Here is a 7,039-nt window from a genome sequence, read left to right on the forward strand (position 1 = left end):
CTGGAATTTGAAGGGGTGAGACTGCAGGTCTTCCAGGATCTAGCCCCACAAACCCTGTTAAAAAGAAGAGCCCTCGGAGCTGTCACCAGAGTCCTAAGGGATCATGAAATTCGCTACCGCTGGCTTTTTTCCTTCGGCTTAATGGTAATCAAAAACGGAGTGGCCATTACCCTGAAACAGCTGGAGGGAGGAGCAGAATTCTTAAAAAAGTTGGACTTACCGGTCTCTCCCCCGAGCCCCGAACGACAGGTCACCGCTGAAGCTCCTATTCCGGCGGCGTCCTGGCAGCGTGTGGAGCCGTCAGGGAGCAAACGCAAGGACTGAGGGCTGCCTTGTGGCTCTCTACCCCCGTGCCAGGAGTTAAAGGAGCCTTCCCCGGCCCAAAATCTAACAGAGAGAAGTACTTTGTGATCTGATCCCCTCGGGTGACGAGAAGAGAGTGATGCGGCCATGTTCTTAAAGCTAGTTAAGAAGGCTGTCACAGGGATCCTCTGGTAGGGGGATCTGGAGTCGCGGCTATCTTGCTTCTGGCATTGGGGGTCCGACCGGAGAGAGATACCTAGGGGATGACGGCGGTATTTCGACTGAAGGTTAGTCGATCGATAGACTGGCGGAGGGCACCCCCGTGTGGTGAAAAGATGACCTAAAGCAGCGAACAGATCCGGGGGACCCATCTAACAGAAGGAACCTTGGCGACGGAGGAAGCAGAAGCCGGACTGGTTCGGGAGGATGAGCAACACAGACTCCAGCAGCACGACATAAGTTGATCTCTATAGTAGGGAGGGGTGGGGAAAGGGGGGGGAAGGGAGGGGGGTAGGGGGGACCAGAGGGAAGTGCAGAAGGTGGCAAGAGGAATGAGGAGGGAGGTTGGTAAGGCATTCAGAGAGAGCAAGAAGGGGGAAGGGAGGGGGGTAGGGGGGACCAGAGGGAAGTGCAGAAGGTGGCAAGAGGAATGAGGAGGGAGGTTGGTAAGGCATTCAGAGAGAGCAAGAAGGGGTCAGAGAGGTGAAGGATGACAGGTAGAAGGGACGAAGAGTATGGAGGAAGGAGGAGAGAACAGGGAGAGGATAAGCAGGAGGGGGGTAAGAAAGAGCGGGAGAGGGAAGAGGGAGAGAACGAATAGAGAATCTAGAAAGGGGATCTGCAAAGACGAGAGAACACCCTCGTAAACAAGAGAAAGGGCCCTGCTTCTGGAAGGGAGGTAGGAGAGGGAGGGAGGATGATAATCTCAGGTGAGAGAGCTTGGATGTAGGTGAGATAGAAAGAATAGGCTGAAGGTGGTTCCCTCTCAGGGTGGAATGCCACTATCCATTGTCATATAATTAACATCTCTCTCCAACCCTTACAGTCGGGAGCTCCTGAGAGGAGGAGCGGGGAGTTCGGGGCTGTTTCGACGAGAGGGGTAGCATCAAGGTGGACATCGCCACACATGGTCGCTGCTCCGAGACCGGACACCATTTACCCGAGGACTCCAGAACAATCAGCACCCCCTTTATGGAGTCAAAGAGCCCGGTAGCAAGGGAAGGGAGGGGAGGGGGGGGGAGGGATGACGTGAATAAACGATACGCACAGGAGAGATGATGGAGGCTACAGTCCGAGACTTTTCACTACTCTGTCTCTCATAAATGTTAACCCTAGGTCACACTTAGCGTAAGGGGGAGACCCCCCCGGGTTTAGCCCACGGATGGGAGGAGAGGGGGCCACACACTGCACACTCTATTGGGACACTATGATCGCCACCAGTCGTATTGGGAGACGACACAAAGAAGGCTGGGGAAGACGAAAAGGACTTAACTAGTTCTACTGTTTCACTGTAAATAGTTTTTGTGATTTACACGTCGGTTTGCTATGACACACAATGTATGCCTAAGGGAGAGGGAGAGGAGGGGGAGAAGCATTGCTTCCTTTTTTCTCTTTCTCTCTCTATATTGTTTACATATAATGTGTAGATGGTGCCGGGTTCGGGACCACCTGGGCCGGCCACCTGCGACTCAAGCTGTGCACGAATGGGTCACTCCATCATGCACAGACAAGTCCCTCGGGCACCCGGCCACGAGATGTGGTTGGGAGTTAGGAAGCCCCCACCGGGCATTCCAGGGCGCAAGGTTCGCCTGAGGGCCAAGGGACCATTGCTGACCAAGGTCAGCTTCGGCCTCTCAATTGTTTTGTTACCCCCTACCCGTCCCCACCCCCCCTTCCACCCCCCCCCTTCCACCCCCTTCCCCTGTGGTGCGGGCGCAACCCCCGACTGAAGTAGATGGACCAGAGAGCTCAGAGGCTAAAGGGGCCTACAATATAGACAGCACTTACAGCGATAACAACAACCCCACTACACCATGTCGTTGACTATGATATCCCACAACACTAAAGGTTTAAATAGCCCGGGCAAACGCCGAATAGCTATAGCGGATTACAAACGCAAGCGGGCCGACGTAGTGTTTCTACAAGAGACGCACTTTAGCGGCAAAAGCGCCCCCAAATTCTGGGATAAGAGCTTCAAGCGGTTTTACCTTTCCTCTGCAAGGACGGAAAAGAAGAGAGGAGTGGCAATCTTGCTTCATAACAACGTCCCATTTATAGAAGAGGTAGTTAAGAGAGATAAAGAAGGTAGATACCTAGTCTTAGTAGGCACTATACAAACCCAGCCTATAACGCTGGCTACAATATACGCTCCATGTGAGCAAGACCCCTCATTCATTAACGGGTTCTTTGACACACTGAGATCAGTAGCCAAGGGGGATTTAATTGTGGCAGGGGATTTCAATGTAGCGATCAACCCAGGGATGGACAGGTCAGGCCCCCAGAAGGCTAACAAAAAGTCATATATAGATGCCCTCCTGAAAGGTCTTAGGGATAGCCAACTAATAGACATTTGGAGGGAGATGCACCCGTTAGAAAGAGATTACACCTTTTTCTCGCACCCCCATTTATCCTATAGCAGAATCGATTACTTCTTTGTCTCTAGCAGACTGGTCCCGAAGATCCCCCACTCAGGGATCCATGATATTTCATGGTCGGATCACGCACCTATAGAGCTACGGTGCACACAAAAATTTCTGGACAGGCCGGGAGCAAATTGGAAACTTAATGAGGCACTGTTGAAGGTCCCAGGGTCCGAACAAATAATTAGTAAAGAAATAGATCAATTTTTCCAAATTAATACGGGTAGTGTTCAATCCCACCTTGTACCGTGGGAAGCACACAAGGCAACCTTGAGGGGGACCCTAATTAAATTAGCGGCTAAAAAAAAAGAGAAAGGAATTGGAAAATCAATACCTTACAAAATAAGCTTAGAGAATTACTACTCAAACATAAACGAGACCAGAGTTCGGCCCTTCTCAAAGAAATTCAAGACACTAGAGTCGAGCTTAACTTAGTCTTGACCTCCCAGGCAGATAACACGGTGAGTTGGTCCAAAAGGCTATTCTATGATAAGTCAAACAAACCAGATACCTTACTGGCCAACAAATTGAGGAATAGACAGCCAAATTATAGTATCCGGGAGTTACGGCTAAAAACAGGAGCCAAAACAGCCAACCCAAAACTGATAGTGGAGGAATTCAGGAGTTTCTATGAGAACCTCTATAATGGTGAAAAGGTGGCACATAATGGTAAAACCAAAAGGGCCATGAAGGACTTCCTGAAGGGCGCACACCTACCAAGATTGAGTGGTTCGGAAAGGGAAGTTTTAGGAGCAGATTTTACTTTACAGGAACTTACCCAGGTTATTCAGAGCCTCAAACCCGCCAAGGCACCTGGACCTGACGGGTTCTCCAACCTTTATTATAAAAAATACATTGAGCTCCTGGGGCCTCACCTCCTCAGAATGTTCAATGCGGTGCTAGACGGGGCTGCATTCCCGGAACAGATGCTCCAAGCGTCCATCTCAGTAATCTATAAGCCTGGGAGAGACCCATTAGACTGCTCAAGTTACAGGCCCATTTCGCTCATTAACACCGATATCAAAATATATGCTAAATTGCTGGCCAACCGATTAAGTCACATCCTGCCCAGACTCATACATCCAGATCAAGTCGGGTTTATTATGGGTCGACAAGCTGCAGATAACACCCGACGGATCATTGATCTGATAGATATAGCCAATACACGTAAGATCCCAGTTATGATGTTGAGTCTGGATGCTGAAAAAGCCTTCGACAGGATTGACTGGCCATATCTGAGGGCCATGCTTGGAGAGTTTGGGATGGGAGCGCGGGTGATCAATGCTATCCTGTCACTATACCAGGGACCGGCAGCCAGGGTGATCCACCAGGGATTTCCGTCGGACCCGCTCCAAATCAGAAGCGGCACCAGACAGGGGTGCCCATTATCCCCCCTTCTATTCGCAATGTGTATAGAGCCCTTAGCAGCACAGATTAGAAATAATCCAGATGTGGGAGGCATAGAGACGGGCACACAAACGCATAAAATAGCTCTTTACGCAGACGATGTCTTGCTCACAATCTCAAGGCCGCTCACTTCCTTGCCGAACCTATTCAACTTGCTAGGGAAATTTAATGATATATCAGGCTTTAAGATCAACCAATCTAAGTCTGAAGCCCTGAATATAAGCCTCCTGAAAGAGACAGAAAAGTTGATACAGCTCAATTTCAACTTTAATTGGCCGAAAAAAGGGGTGAAATACCTAGGGGTTATAGTCCCCAAAGATTACAATAGTATCTACCAGGCAAACTTCCCCAAACTGATCCGCGATCTGAAGGAAGAGCTGAGAAAGTGGGCGTCTTTTAAAATCTCATGGATCGGACGGATACATAGTATAAAGATGAATCTCCTCTCACGTATACTATATTTGTTCCAGACATTACCGGTGCCACTCAGACTGACGGATATACTCTCACTTCAGTCTGCTATATCCAAATTCATATGGGAAGGAAAAAAACCGAGAGTAAAGGGTATGATTCTAAAAAAGCCAACATTGGAAGGGGGTCTGGCGGTACCTTGTCTGTTATCTTATTACAAAGCGGCACAATTAAGCCAAATCTCCCAATGGCATGTAAACCCGGATTCGAAAAGGTGGGTTGTATTGGAAAGTGAAGCTTGCTCCCCAATCGAGTTAAAAAGCTTGATATGGTTACCCAAAACAGCCTTGAAGCTGCTGAAGAAGCCGCTGGCCTCAGTGGCGAACTCGCTGGCTATCTGGGAGGCCAATAAAAGTAAATGTAATCTGCTATCTAAAGGATCTCTGATGACTCCATTGTGGGGCAACCCAGATTTTGCTCCAGGCTTGTACAGAAAGGAATTTTCAATTTGGAAGCAATTAGGCATACATAGACTCCGAGATCTAGAGGGGAGCAAAGATATAAAGCCCTTTGCACAAATTAGAGAGGAATCAAATGTCCCCCCCTCAGAAATATTTAGATTTCTCCAATTGCGAGCATTTTACATTAGCGTTACCCCACGACCCCCACTAACCAAGTTTGAAAAGCTCTGTCTAGTTGAGACGGATACCAGGAGACTCATATCGCTGTTGTACAAAGAGGTGATCGGTTCAGGAGTACAAGCTGGCCACAAACTGAGGTACATGGATCAGTGGGAGAGAGATCTGGGTGAAGTCCTAGAGACTGAAGAGTGGAATAGAATAATTATGGCATCTGCCAAGAGCTCTATATGCACAACTTTAAGGGAAAACGCATATACGTTTTAATGCGATGGTATCACACTCCCTTGAAATTATCTAAATTCGTACCAGGGTACTCCCCCCTGTGCCCTAGGCAGTGCGGAGCAACGGCTGATTTGCTACATATGCTGTGGTCTTGCCCGAGGATTAAACCGCTTTGGCGAAAAATCAGAGATTGGCTTGAGAAGATTCTAAATCTTAAAATTTCCATGGACCCGTGGCGGTTTCTGCTGAACAGACCGTCCTTGGGGTGGACTAAATCAAGTAATAAACTAGTTGCTTATTTCGCAACAGCTACTCGGTGCGAGATCGCAGCACTATGGAAGCAACCCGAAATTCCCCTAATTCCCAAGATTCGGAACAGAATTTGGTTTGTATGCCAGATGGAGAAATTAACAAGTCTAGTTAATGACACTGGCGAAATTTATCTAAAAACCTGGACACCTTGGTTGGACCAGAGGGACATCCCGGGAGTAGGAAGAGATACTATCCTGCTTTGATAGTAATAGATGCGTTTTCCCTTGAATAACGCTGAGCGTAAGAATCACGCAGAACACATAGTGCCAAGAATATCCTCGGCAGGCTCGCGAAGTGGGTACCTAAGGCTTCGGGTGGATAGGTTCACCTGGAGGTGCTAAGGATATAACAACCCTTAGGAGTTGAAACTACACGATTCTATTGGTTCTAGTGGGATTGACTCCCGCACAACACCACCCTCCCCCCCCTTCCCTATCCCCTCTCTCCCCTACACCCCCCCCCTTTTTTTTTTTATTTTTATTTTTCTGTTAGCTGTATCCCAATACCTGTTTGTGAGAAATGTCAGTTTGTAACACAATTTCTTTGTACAATGTATGGTGAAGATTTTGTTGTACATGTTCTTTGCTGAAAAACTCAATAAAACCAAAGTTATAAAAAAAAAAAAAAAAAAAAAAAACATTTCCTCATATTCCTATTTGGCTTACATTGGAGCGCATGTAAAGCAGTCAAATTCAATAGGTGTCTCAATGTGGACAAGAAGATATTGGTAATTGATGATGTATGATTTAAAAAAATAAAAAAATGAGAGCTGTCCAAGCACATTCTTCCTTTTTTCAAACCAAAATACACCAGTGGAGCCAATGCTACCCATTATTTGGGTCTAGAGGATACATATATTTCCAGATTTATATATCCTAAAAAGGCAATCTTTAATGAGCATCCTGTCAATCTGTACTATGTAAGGGTCAGCATATCCCCCCTTCTTAACCCAACTATTCACCTCTCACATTCGTATCTTGCTCATCATATGTAAACCACATGTCACCTCTCTCATAATCGGTTGTTATTACATTACCTCCACCTACCTCCTGAGAATGATTAATAAACAAATTTAAACTCAATACAAAACCCCATTAAGAGTTA

Source organism: Ascaphus truei (assembly GCF_040206685.1).
Source record: "Ascaphus truei isolate aAscTru1 chromosome 12 unlocalized genomic scaffold, aAscTru1.hap1 SUPER_12_unloc_1, whole genome shotgun sequence".
NCBI lineage: Eukaryota > Metazoa > Chordata > Amphibia > Anura > Ascaphidae > Ascaphus > Ascaphus truei.